The sequence below is a fragment of the Elephantulus edwardii genome, unplaced genomic scaffold (genome assembly GCF_000299155.1).
Source record: "Elephantulus edwardii isolate Elephantulus edwardi_28Jun2011 unplaced genomic scaffold, EleEdw1.0 scaffold00041, whole genome shotgun sequence".
Taxonomy (NCBI): Eukaryota; Metazoa; Chordata; class Mammalia; order Macroscelidea; family Macroscelididae; genus Elephantulus; species Elephantulus edwardii.
The window spans coordinates 225,920-240,402 of NW_006399791.1; the positions used below are offsets into that span (position 1 = coordinate 225,920).

Consider the following 14,483-nt stretch of genomic DNA (forward strand, 5'->3'; position numbering starts at 1 on the left):
AGATTCCTTCCCTTCACCTGTCCCAGTGCAGTGCTCATTATCCACCGATTCTTTTCCTGTTTCCCTGATTCCTTTAATAACCATCTTATTGTTGTTAACAGTAGTCTTTTTTAAAAAAATGTTAAACATTTTAATATTTTATTTTATAGGGTTTGCATACAAAATTCATGTACATTGTATTTAATTGATATATGTGTGTTCATTTCTTCATCCACAATGCATTTCATACAATCATTCCCATACATTGTGTTTTATAAAATTAATCACTATTGATCTATGCCCACTATTACACATCTTTTCCAATTTCTACTGGATCTTTCCTGATTCCTTCACCCTCTCCCTCCACCCACCAAACTCACTCCATGATTTCCCTCCCTTCCTACCTTCAGCTCCCTAGCCTCCCTCACCTCACCTCTTTGGACTGTTATACACATCTTACTAGTTATCCTTCTAGTTTATATAATAATGGTATTATGCAGTATTTGTCCTTATGAAGTTGAGATAGTTCACTCAGCATGAGCTCTCCAGTCTCTCCCATGTTATATAGTATTTTTTTAAAAAAAATTGTTGCTCCTAAGTTCAGTGTAGTAGTCCATCGTGTGAATGTACCATAATTTCTCAATTAATTTGTTTGCTTATGGATGTTTAGGCTGTTGCCATGTTCTTACTGTTGTGAATAATGCTGCTATGAGCATTAGTGTACAAACCTCTGTGTCTCAGCTCTATTTTCCTTGGTGTATATTCCTAATGGTCTTAAAGCCACAGTATTTTTCTTCTGTGACTGAGATATTTCACGCAACATTATGTCTTCCAGACTCATCCCTGTTGTATAGTTTTAGCCAAGCTTGGGTATATCTTCTTTGATAATGAAATCCAAATCTACTCCAGTAGAGTAGATGCAGTGTTCTAAAGTTACATGAAAAATTTTGAGGAAGAAAAGACTAACTTCTATCTGATTTTATTGAGGTTAACATTAAAGCTGGCATATAATAATAGATATCTTTTTATTTAGGTAAATATAATGTTCTTACTACAGATTAATAAGAAATAAGTTCTAGATATAGAGTTAATTTTTGAAACCTGGAGGGGAAAGTATAATGTCACAATTATGTACACATTGGAAGTAGTAAATACTGATAGCCATCCTCCGTGTGCCTGCTACAAAATAGAGAAATACTGAATAACATGTAACAGAAAATCAGTACCATTAACTAACCTGTTTTATAAAACAACAAAGGGAAAATCTCAGGAACTGGAAATGAAAGAACTCATAGCTAGAAGCGTAAGAATACCACTGATGCCATTGCAGTTCAAGAATAAATCAGATCCAAGTATAAATCCTAATGGCTGAGATTTAGTATGACACTCATACAGAGTAAAAAGAGAGTTTAACCCTGAGCAGGTTGGAAAAATGGAATGGACACCCCTTCATAAAGTCAAGTCTATGGGAGGATTGTGTAAGGAGACCTGAAAATATTTTGCTTATTTCCCAGGATAAGAATTCTTGCCCCTATTAAAACAGACTTTCAAGGGGGGGGGATGTAGAAAGAGGAATGAATGGGGGGGGCAGGGAAGGGTAGAGAAAATAGTGCAAAAATGAATGAATGAAGGGAAACCCAAAATCTCTGTAAATGTTCATTAAAATAAATAAAATTTAATTTAAAAAAAGAATTATTGACCCTGTTAAAGACTCTATATAAAATAAAACCTCCTATGGAATAGTAAACCTTCAAGCCTGTGTACCGTACGAGCTGGAGACCATATTAAACAGTCCACCTCAGGAAGGAATGAGAACCTCAAAAAGGCAGCATTTGCCCAGTCATAAAGCTCAGAAAGTGGGAAGGGGAAGGAACGAAGGATTAACAAAAACACAAAGAAATGAGAAGAGTGCAGTTATGTTGTGGGCATTGTAATCCTGTAGAGCACTTAAAAAAAGCAAATTAAAAATATGTCGCTAGGAAGAGGTCTGCATCTTAAAGTTCATGAGTGTGTCTTTCTCTCTTACACACACACACACACACACACACACACACTCTTTATTTCCTTCATTTTCTTTTCACTAGATAAAACATTCTGAGGTGACAGATTCCTCTTCATTGTGGGTCCTTCTGAAATACAGCTTCAATGTCTTCCTGCTTACGTAGTTTCTGAAACAAAGGCTGCTATTTTTCATATTGTTTTTTGTGTTTATGTAATGTGCCGTTTTTTCTGGATGTGCTCAAGATATTCTTTTTATCTTTGACGTTCTAAGCCATTTAACTATTATTTTACTATGGCTAGGGATGTGTGTACTTTGGTTTCCCTCCACATCTATGGTTTTCTGAGGGTCTTAATTCTGTGATTTGATGTCTTTAATTATTTTTAGAATATTCTCATCTGTTTTTGTCTTCAAACTTTTTTCCCCCTTATATTCATTCATTGTCTCAGCATTCTTTCCATAATTAAAACATATGTTAAATCATTGTTATCTCACAATTGTTCTTCCCTCACTCCCTTGCATGCATTTTTGGTAATTTTTGTTGACAAGATTCCAAGTTCACTAATTTTGGGGGGCTTTTTCAAGTGTACTGATGAACCCATCAAAGAAATTTGTTATTTTGTTTTCTTTTCTATCATTTCCCCTTATTTCATTGACTTGAATTTCTTTATGAAACTATGCTAAACCATTGTCTTTGTATCTCCTACCAATTAACTGGATAGGACGATGCAAATGTAAAGTATTTGGGGCCTACCAAAGAGATTGAATAGTTCACTAATAATATAAATAAGGTATGTGGTCCCCTTGTTGGATGGGAACATAATTGTTGTTCTTGTTAGGTGCTATTAAGTCAAGTATAATTCCTAGTGAAGCAATGAACAACAGACCTGAATCCTGTCCTATCCTGTGCCATCCTCATCATCTCTGATATACTTGAGCCCATTGCTGCAGTCACTGTGTCAGTCTCTATCTCATTGAGGGTCCTCTTCTCTTTTACTGACCCTCCACCTTTCCAAGCATGATCTCCCTTTCCAAGTCTCCACTAGCAACATGTCAAAAATATGACAAATAAAGCTTTGCTATCCTTGCCTCAAAGGAGCACTCTGGCTCCATTTTCTCCAAGACATAATCTAGTCATTCTTTTGGCAGTCTATAGTACATTCAGTACTCTTCTCCAAAACCACAACTCAAAGGCATCTTTTCTTCTTCTGTCATCCTTATTCATTGTCCAGCTCTCAGGTGCATGGCAAGTTATTAAAAATGCCATGGCCTAAATCACATGCACCTTAGTCTTCAAAGTGACATCCTTGCTCTTTTAGTGTTTTGGAGCAGTCCCTGACAGCAGACCTTTGCAAAGCAGTTCATCTCCTGATTGCCTGACTATTGGTACCAAGGATGTTGATTGTGGATCCAAGTAAGATGAAATAATTGGCAAGTTTCAATCCTTTCTTCTTCTGTCATGGAGATTAGTCAGAGTTCTGTCATCCTTTCAGGTGTAAGTTATGCCATGCCAGAGATGAAAAACAGGGATATATCATTGCTGTCAACAAAGAAGGTCCAGAGAGTGTAGTACATCATTTGCCCCTGAGATTCCAGCATTGAAACTTCTTTGGTCTAGAAGATGTACAGTTGTGACACTTGATGAAAACAAGTGGTTACTCTAGGGAAAAGACTAACAGCAGAGGTGGCAGAACCAGGAGATTAGCGCATGAGAGAGAACTGTGGGAAAAGCTGAGTACTTTGGGGCAGACTTACTGGTGGATTGGATGCCTTTGGGCATTTGTTGGTAATCTAGGTTTGCTAATTCATGGAGCTAGAGCCAAGCACCTTCAGGCCTGGGTTACTGGCCAAGTAGGGTGCTTGTGGCACATTAAATGGCACAACTAAAAGAGCCCTGTCACACTAGCTGGATTAGGGTAGAAGCCATAACCACTAGGTCAAACCTGAGAAGCTCAGGGCCAGAGAAAAAGGCCCATCTCAGCAGATCTAAAAGAGGTTAGTAACACTTGCCTGAGCAGAGCAGAGACTGAGAGGCAGAGAGGCCTGCTTTTAAGCTCAGCAGAGAAAAGGCAGTCCTAATTAAAAAACTGTATCCTAAGTCATCCTGATCATGAATTGCAACTTCTAATTTCCCTAACAAACCTCATAGTTATGAGTATATTCTTTGAATTCTGTGTGAACTCAAGGAATTCTCAAACACAGCAGAGAAGTAGTGTGTAAGAGGTACTGTTGGCATTAAACTTGGTAGAGGAGGGAGTAAGGTGGGGCAGGAGAAGTATGTTTGACCTCCTGGGAATCATCTTTGGGCTGTTGATGGTGATGAAGTTAGTGATGGGCAGATGACTCCATGCCTTCTCCCCTGTTTTTACACTCTTCATTATGATCTCTGTCTTTCAGCTGAAATTCCTTATCAATTTATGCATGCTGTTCATTATTCCCACTAGGATCTTTAGCGTATTGATCGCAATTATTTTAATTTCTAACAGCTGCTCCATCTCTGAGACTAGAAGTATTGATTGATTAATCTCTTAAAAGCAGCAGGTCTTTTTCTATGTTTCCTAATTTTAAATAGAATGCTGCACATCACGTGTAAACTACTAGACGCTACCATAGGTAGTTATGCTTTGAAATGGGCCTGTCTTGTCTTCTGCCTGGGCATTCGTTTAGGCTAGGTCTCAGAGGTTGAGTCAGTCTAGTCAAGAGTTGAGCCAGAGTAGGTTTTATTGTGGCATTATTACTCCAAGTTCACCACCATCTTTTACTTTCTCTAGCACTAAGTTTCATAGCCTCAGTGTTGATATTTTGGGCTGAACAAAAAATCTTTTGTAGGGCCTGTTTTGTACATTGTAGAGGATTTGGGAGCATTCTGGCCTCTGCCCACTAGTTTCTGGTCATAGAGCCCACTTCCTCAAGGTGTAAACCGAAACTATTGCCATGCATTGCTAAATCCCCTGTGAGGTATAAGGCTGAAAACCACTGCCCAGTGTTATATATTGCCTAGGGTGAAAGTTGGATTTCAGAGACTTCATATCAAAATTCCTGCTCCTCTCTCAGCTTTCAGCCTTCCTTATTTACCTGTGTCTCAGAGATTATGTCTCTTCATAGTCTTAGCCCTTGACCATGAATGGTAGTATATTGGATGATTTGGTCCATCTTCAATCTTGTGCCTGGATCTGAAATATGGGGATTGTTCTCCGTGACCCTGTTCCTTCTCCTCGCAGTAATTAAAACACTGCCACATGATTTTAAAATCAAACACTCTGAAAGGCAGTTTGATGCTTCCTCAAAAAGCTGAACATAGAAATTCCAAATGACCCAGCTATTCCACTGCTTGAAATATACCTCAAGGAAATGAGAACTGAGGCACAAACCGAGACTTGTACACCGATGTTCTTAGCAGTGTTATTCACCATTGTAAGAACATGGAAACAGCCCAAATGTGCAACCACAATCGAATAGATTGAGAGATTATGGTACATTCTGAGGATGGAATACTACACAGCAGGCAGGAGCAATGATTTTTTTGTAAATTACTACCTAACTTGGAAGGGACTAGAGAGCATTATGCTCAGTGAACTAACTCAGTCACATATGGATAAATACTGTATAAAACAATTATTGTAGAATGAATATGAGGATCCAAGGGGGTGGGGAGGGAGCTAAAGAGTGAGGATGTGGGGAGGAGAGGTGACAGGCGGCAGTTAATAATAAGATCACACAATTTGATGGGTAGAGAGGGAGTGTGAAGAAACTGGGGAAGATCGAGTGTGGAAAACAATGTATTCAAACTTTGTAAATAAACCAATATAAAATAAATTATTTTTTAAAAAAACTAAAAAACACTGACACACATCTTTGACACGTTTTGTGTGGAAGTTGCTTTCCTGCCTTACCCCAGCTATGGTTTGCTCTGGACCCAGAAAGCTCTCGGCTCCTCCTCCATGGGTAAAGATTGGATCTTTTACCCTTCCTCAAACCTCAGTGAGTCTTTACCTGTTCTTTGAGATGACTTCCTTTGTAGTTAAAAAAAGACAAAACAAACAATAAATATTTTTTAAACTAAGAAGAGGCTTTCTTAATCTAATCAACAATTTCTATAAAAAAACTATTGCAACTATCATGTTTCCTGGTGAAATATTAGAAACTTGCCTTCCAAATGTGGAAGAGAGTAAAGAATGCCTTCTATTACCACTTTCATTCAACATGTTGTTGTTGCTGTGTGCTGTTGGGTCAGAACTAACCTGTAACCTGCCCTCCAGTTGGTTTTCAGAGGCATTCAGTAGCAAGGGAGGAGATTGCCCATCTATCTCCTGCCGAGTAGCTAGTGGGTTCAAACCACGTCCCTTTATGCCAGCAGCGCAATTCCTTACCACTAAGCCACCAGAGCCCAACCTAATTTGATAAAAAAAGGTATCTGAAAACATTAGAGAGTTAGCATTAAAGACACTAAATTATTACTTGCACATAATATAATGTACATGTAAAAAGAGAGATTATAGACAGGTGGAAAGAATAAAAATTTGATAATGCTACTAGAGTGCATACTACATTAGAGCGCCGAGAAGCCAAATGCTAAAGGAAGAAACCAAGAAATCAAAGAGCTAAACAGAAAATTTCAAAAGGCAGCCCGGGACGATAAAACAAGATACTATAATGAAATGTGCAGAGAGCTGGAGTCAGAAAATCAAAAGGGCCAAACTCGCTCAGTGTTTCTTAAGCTGAAGGAGCTGAAAAACAAATTCAAACCATGGGTGGCAATACTATAGGATACTTTGGGCAGTATATTAAATGATCCAGAAAGTATCAAGAGAAGATGGAAGGAATACACAGAGTCACTGTATCAGAAGGAATTGGCTGACACAGAAGAATTTCATGAAATGACATATGAGCAAGAGCCTATGGTGATGAAAGAGGAAGTTCAAATTGCTCTGAAGGAATTGGCAAGAAACAAGGCTCCAGGACTTGACGGCATACCAATTGACATATTTCAACAAACAGACGCTGGCGTGGATGTGCTCACTAAGTTGTGCCAAGAAATTTGGAGAACAGCCAGCTGGCCCATTGACTGGAAAAGATCGATATTTGTTCCCATTCCAAAGAAAGGTGACCCAACAGAGTGTGAAAATTATTGAACAATATCGTTGATATCACATGCAAGCAAGATTCTGCTGAAAATTATCCAAAAACGTTTGGAACAATATGTCAACAGAGAACTGCCAGATGTGCAGGCTGGATTTAGAAGAGGTCGTGGTACTAGGGATATTATAGCTAATGTCAGATGGATCTTGGCAGAAAGCAAAGAATACCAGAAGAATGTCTATCTGCGCTTCATTGACTATGCAAAGGCTTTTGACTGTGTGGATCACAACAAGCTGTGGCTGACTCTAAGAAGAATGGGAATCCTAGAACATTTGATTATGCTAATGCGAAACCCATACTTGGACCAGGAGGCAGTCGTCAGAACAGAGCAAGGAGACACTACATGGTTCAAAATCAAGAAGGGGGTCCGTCAGGGATGTATTCTGTCTCCATACCTTTTCAATCTGTATGCAGAACAGATCATCCGAGACACTGGGCTATATGAAGAGGATTGTGGAATCAGGATTGGTGGAAGAATCATCAACAACCTACGTTATGCAGATGACACAACCCTGCTTGCTGAAACTGAGGAGGACCTGAGGCGCTTGCTGTAGAAGATCAAGGACTACAGCCTCCTATATGGACTGAAACTAAATGTCAAGAAAACAAAGATTCTAACCACTGGGCCAATTGGCAGCATCAGCATGGATGGTGAAGAGATTGATATAGTTAACAGTTTTCATTTACTTGGCTCCACAGTCAACGCTCTTGGTAACAGCAGCCAGGAAATCAGGAGACGAATTGCATTGGGAAAGTTGGCTGTGAGGGACCTCTCAAGAGTACTGAAGAGCAACGAAGTCAGGCTGGAGACTAAGGTGCACCTGATCCGGGCTATAGTCTTCGCAGTTATGTGCTATGCATCAGAGAGTTGGACAGTGAATAGGGCTGACAGAGAGAGGATTGATGCCTTTGAGCTGTGGTGCTGGAGAAGAGTGTTGAATATACCATGGACTGCTAGGAGAACAAACAGGTTTGTCCTGGAGAAGGTGAAGCTAGAGTGTTCCCTGGGGTCAAAGATTCTGAAGCTTCGTCTGACATATTTTGGGCATGTTGCAAGGAGGGACTGGTCCTTGGAAAGGGATGTCATGTTTGGCAGAGTGGAGGGGCGGCGAAGGAGAGGAAGACCTTTGATGAGATGGATTCATTCTGTGACTGGAGTAGTGGGAATAAGTGCGTTTGAGATGGCTAGGTTGGCACAGGATAGAACAGCATTTAGAGCTCTTGTACATAGGGTCGCTATGAGTCGCAAGTGACTCGAGGGCACATAACAACAACAACAACTTTTTTAAAGATCCAATCTCTGTTAAAAATTAATCGTATGCATTTCTTAGGAATGTTTTATAAAAATAATATAAGAACTTGAGAGAAAATATAGAACTATATGAAATGACATGAAAAAAGATCTAAGCAAGTGACTAAGTTTACCATGGTCATATATGGGAAGAGCTACTCACCTTCTTTGGAAATTCCTTACAGTTTCAATAAAAGTATATTCTTTAGTAAATTATTTGTTTCCAAAACTTTGAAGAGTTAATCATCAAGTGTTTATTTAATGGTAAAATTTTAGAATTATTCAAGGCTAGTTTTAAGAAGGAAGTAGAAGACTTACCCTACAAATGGCAAAAGTTATTTATGAGCTATTAGTAATGAAAATGAAAGACTCATAAACCACTAGACCAAAATAAAATCTCATAAATCTGCACATTTGACAGAAGTAGCATTAGCTAATTCACTGGGGAAAAGACTTGGCTAAAACTAGATTACTCCCTCATAACATTCAAAATCAAATTGTTGGTTTATGGAAAGCAAAAATTTCAGATATTTGAGGAAATAGAGAGTAATAGCTTGGTGACACAATGGTGAAGTATTCAATTTTCAACCAAAAGGTTGCCAGTTTGAATCCATCAGGCTTCCTGCAGCAATTATCTGGCGATCTGCTCCTATAAAGATTGCAGCCTAGGAAAACGTATAGGACAGTTATACTCTTTCCTGTAGGGTGGCTGTTAGAATTGACCTGAACATACAAAACAACAACTGAATAAAAGTGGAGAGCTGTATTTTTTTACCATCAGAGAGAGACATAGACACAAAGACCACAGATTCTAAAATAACAAATTGATGGATATGAATTGCATCTCAACATCAAGAAAACAGAAGTGCTCACCACTAGACTGATAAACAACATCATTATAGATGGAGAAAAAAATTGAAGTTGTCAACAATTTCTTCTTGCTTGGGTTCACAGTTGACACCCTTGGTGTCAGTCAAGAGATCTGGAGATGCACTGGGAAAGTAGGCTTTCAGGGTTCTCTCCCAAGTCCAGAAGAATAATAATGTCAGTTTAAAGACTAAGGTGTGCCTGATTCCAGCCAGAGTCTTTCCAGTCATCTGCTGTGCATCTAGATGCTGGACAGTTACTCGGGATGACACGAGAAGAATCAATGGCTTTGAGTTGTGGTGTTGGAGAAGAGTGTGAAATATCCTACGGACTGCCAAAAGAACGAACAGGTATGTCTTGGAGAAGGTGTAACCTGAGTGCCCCTGGGAGACAAGGATGGCAAAGCTTCATCTCATAGACTATGAGCATGTTGTTAGGAGAGTCTATCTCCTGGAGAGTTACATCATGCTTGGCAAGGTGGAGGGTCACTGAAAGAGTGGAAGATCCTAAGATAAATGGATTGATCAAGTATTTACAGCAGTGGGCTCGAGTGTGTCAAATGATGCAAGATAGAACAGAGCTTAGATCCCTTGTTTATAAGGTCAATGTGAGTCGTGCTTGACTCAAAAATACTTAACAACAACAGCAACATACAAACAGACAGTGTTTACAAAATGAAATACAAATCACAGGCTAGGAGATTGTCTTTCCAGTGCATATAACTGAAAAAAAAAAGGATTAACATAAATCTGTAAATCAGTAAGTTAAAGAACAATCCAATGGAAAAACAGGCAACAGCTATAAACAGGAATGAAAATAAAACCCATATGCTCTTGTGCTCAGCTTCACTAGTACTAAGATTGATGCTAATGAAAACAACAGTGAACTAACGTGTCATTTTCATCACCATGGTAAGAAAACTTAATAAGGTTATGAAAGGATAGAAGATCTCATGCAATGCTGGTGGAGGATGGAGAGACTGAGACCACAGGAGAGCAGTGGCACATTATTTAGAGAAGGGGAAGATCCATAGTGCTGCTGATCTTCTCTATTGCTTCTAGATTTATATCCCCAAAAGAAACCTCACATAGGTGTAGAGGTACCTCTGAGTCCAAAGAGTTATCCCGTTTTAGGAGTTCCTAGAAGCTGATGGCCCAACTCTGAAATTTAATCATTCTCTGTGGTTCCTTGTCAATGGACCCCACCTCACACAGGGTATAAAGTGAAGCCTCCTGAGAATGCCTGTAACTGTGCTGGATCTGCACTGCCAAAATTTGCCAGAAGGAACCGTGGTCCAACCAAACCAACCCATTCTTCCTGTTACTTCCTTTAACTAGTTAATCATTCTTGTTATACCAGGCAAATTGCTCTGCCCATTTCTGGCTCAAATGCTGTGTTTCTCACCATTTTATTTGCATTCTAGTCTAATATTAAAAGAGAAATTGCTATTACCTCAGTGAGATAAGCTCTCAGAATTGTGTGGGCACAGGAGAGGGTGGGGGCTCAGGCCCCAGGTGCATGCAAGTGACCACAACTTGGCACTTGGTAAAGATGATCCAGGCCAAGCTTTTTTGGAGTTGCTTGTAGTTTTTGTTTGTTTAGTTTTTGTTTGTAGTTTGCTTAGTTGTTTAGCTCATGCTTAATGTGTGCTTCATCTTGTAAAATCCAAAGTTCCAAATATATGAGTCACATTATTGCTTACGTGTAACTCTTGCCACCACCCTCATGGTTAGGCAGGCACACTTTTACCATTGACCTTTGCACAATGCAGGCTTTAAGTATGCGAGCTCACTTGGATTTTCATTTTCCTATTGCTGCGAAACCAGGCTACTCCTTGGAAGCTAGGATTTTGAAGCTCTGTCTTGTATTTTGGGCATGTAGCCTGGAGGGATCAGTCCCTGTAGAAGGACATCATGCTTGGAAGGGTGGAGGGACAGCAGAGAAGAGGAAGACCGTGGATGGATTGACACAGTGACTGGGGTAATGAGGGTAGATGTGTCAGAGACAGTGAGACTGGCTCGGGATAGAGCAGGGTCCAGAACTATTGTACATAGGATCCTTATGAGTCGCAGACAACTCAGTGGCACATAACAACAACAGAATTGCTGTTCGGGTGAAAGGATTCCTGGTGGATTAATGGTAAAAGCAAAGGGTCAGTAATTCAAGCTCACCAGACACTCTGAAAAGAAGATAGATAACCCAGTCTGTTTCCATAAACATTTAATAGCCTTAGAAACCTTGTGGGCGGTACACTGTCCTTCAGGGTCACTGGGATCAGAATTAACTCCATGACTGCAGGTTTGGGGTTTATTTCCATGAATTCAGCTGTTGCAGTAAAACTGCTCAGGCTGAGACATTTAGCTTCGCAGGGCATTTTTATAAGATAGATACTTGCTTTGCTTGAGTCCATGCAGTTCAGACCTGTGCAAGGTTTCAGCTGCACTGTTGACCAATTCCCCTAGCCTCTATAGTGTTCAAGAGGCAACTCTTCCACTTAAATGGGAAAATAAAAAGTAGAGAGAGGAGAAGACATGCCACATGATGTTATTTCCTAGCTCTTAAGCTCATTATGCTCAATGAAATGCACTGATGCAATGACTGGAACAATGGCTCACGCATGTCAGAGAGGTTGAGGATGATGCAAGACAGAGCAAGGTTCAGTCGGCTGCTTATAGGGCCGCTATGAGTTGTAATCTTCTCTATGACACCTAACAACAAGCACGTTACATGTCTTTAAAGAGACCACAGTAGACTTTGGGCAGTTGGTTTCTCCCATGAAGCCCGAAAGAATCTCCCAGCCTCAATCCCCACTCACCACAGTTAAGCTAAGTTCTCCTTAGGAGCCTCCACTGTATCTGAAGTTTAGACTGTAGTTTTACTTACCATTTCCACTACACTCTGAGAGCCCTGAAGATAGGAGTTGGGCTTTCTCATCTTAGTAAAAGAATTCAGGAGCTCAAGTGATTGTGTGTCACATGAATAACAGCATGTACAGAATAATGGGGACAGTAAGGCTTTTTCAACACCACTTGAAACTCTGCCACAGAAGTGGTTGAAGGAGCCAGGGCTGTTTATCTTGGAGAATGTGAGACATGATTTTCGTCTTCAAGTATTTGAGGGGGTGTCATATGAAAGAGGAATTAAGCTTACTTAAGATAGTTCCAGAAGGCACAATTTGTACCAAGGGAGAATGTTCTCAGAAGGTAGATTTTTTACTCAGAAGAAAGAACTGTACAAAGGATATGAACTTGATGTTTAAAAAAAATATACAATACAAATACATAAGCACACTGCAATACATACATCTATGTGTGTATGTAGAGGCAACCCGATGGCACATAACAACAACAACGAGATATAGATATATATATATATATATAGTTCAGAGCTGCAGTACATGGGGTCGCTGTGGGTTGCAGGTGACTCGATGGCACATAACAACACCACATATACATGTACTTGTGTGTGTGTGCGCGCGTGCGCGCACCCAACTGTTATTTAGTTCCAGATACAGCAACAGTTCTCCATTGGATTTCCAAGACCGTAAATGGAAAGAAACTGTCCATCTTCCTCCCATACAGAAGCTGGTGAATTTGAAACACTGGAGATTCAGAGCCTTTGGTTAACAGTGCAACTCTCTGCTGCTACCAGAGCTCCACACACGTGCATGTGCGCGCACACACACACATTGTTGTTGTTAGATGCTGTCGAGTATGACTCATAGTAACCCTTTGGATAACAGATCTGAACCCTGTTGTATCCTACGCCATCCTCACAGTCTCTAGCATCCTTGAGCCCATTGCTGCAGTCACTGTGCTGTCCATCTGGTTGAGGGTCTTTCTCTGTGTCACCGATCCCCCACCTTTCCAAACATGATGTCCCTCTCCATAGAACAGCCTCTTCTCCCAACATGCCCAAATTATGTGAGACGAAGCTTCGTCATCTTTGCATCCAAGGAACACCCTGGCTGCATCTTCCCCAAGACATTGCTGCTCGTTCTTCTGGCCGTCCACGAGTTGTCACAATTGCAAGTGAAAACACTTTGATATGACCTTTTACTATGTACAAAGTGACAAAAGTTAAAAAGACACAAGACTCAGTATTGGTAAGATTCAGATAGATGGGCACTTTTGTGTCCTGCTAGTGGGAATATAAACCAGAATGAATCTTCTAAAGAAGCCTTTGGTAGTAATGCCTTAAGTAGTGCATTCTTTCATATACAAGGATTGCAATTCCAAGCATTTATTCTAAGGAATTAGAAGTGTATATGTGTTACACATTCAAGCATCAATGTAATAACAGAAAAACTTTAATTGATCTAACTTTCAGTGATGGAGAAGCAGTTAACATTATCATAGAACACCTATATGCTAGAATACCAACCAGTCAACTGTTGAACAGAAATCCTTTCACAGATCCTCACAAATGAGACAAAGTGCTAAAATGTATTAAGAAAAAATTGAAGGTTACATAGCATGCATAACATGCTTCCAGTCTTCTTTTTTTAATTATTAATTTTCAAAATATGTTTTTCATTGTTGTCAAGTTGGAACCAACTGATAACTGACCCTCCAGCAGATTTTCTGAGTCTAAAAATTTCTGAAATCGCCTGGAAGGAGATTTCTTACCTTTCTGCCTCTGAGCTGCTGGTGGATTCAAACCCCCAGAGAGGAACCTCCTTTGGGTCATACAAGTGCAGCTCCCTGTGTATCAGGCAACCACGGGTTGACTTGTCACATGTACATTTATACATTGAAAAGTGTACACACACTATTGATCACTGTTTGTGTAATCATTTGTGTAATAGATTCCACATTTTCCAAAATTTTATATGACTTTAATAATCAGAGAAAAATACACTTTTTAATTATTATTCATTTTAATGAACGTTTGCAGAGACTTTCGATTTCTATACATTCATTCATTGTTGGACTTTTCTCCCTGCCCACCCCTTCCCCCCACCAGCTCGCTCTTCTTTTCGAAAAGTAAAAGAAAAATTCTTTCACTGTTTTACAATCCCTCCCCCCAAGTCCACTCCACTATGCAGCCTTTGTTCTGGACTCCTGTCATGACAATAATACCTAATCATATATCCCTTTTAAACAGTTAAGAAAACTTCTCAAGAAGCTTTCAGGCCATTTACAGAGAATTTAGAAATGGTCTCTTTTTGTTTGTTGGTTTTGTATTTATATTTATTAAGTTATGGGG

The 14,483-nt window shown here is 39.7% G+C and overlaps 1 protein-coding gene across 1 annotated transcript in view; it reads left to right on the forward strand.

Moving 5' to 3' along the window:
* Nucleotides 1–14,483, forward strand: part of ARNT2 (aryl-hydrocarbon receptor nuclear translocator 2) — a 197,412-nt gene that overhangs the window by 93,707 nt on the left and 89,222 nt on the right. The window lies entirely within an intron of this gene.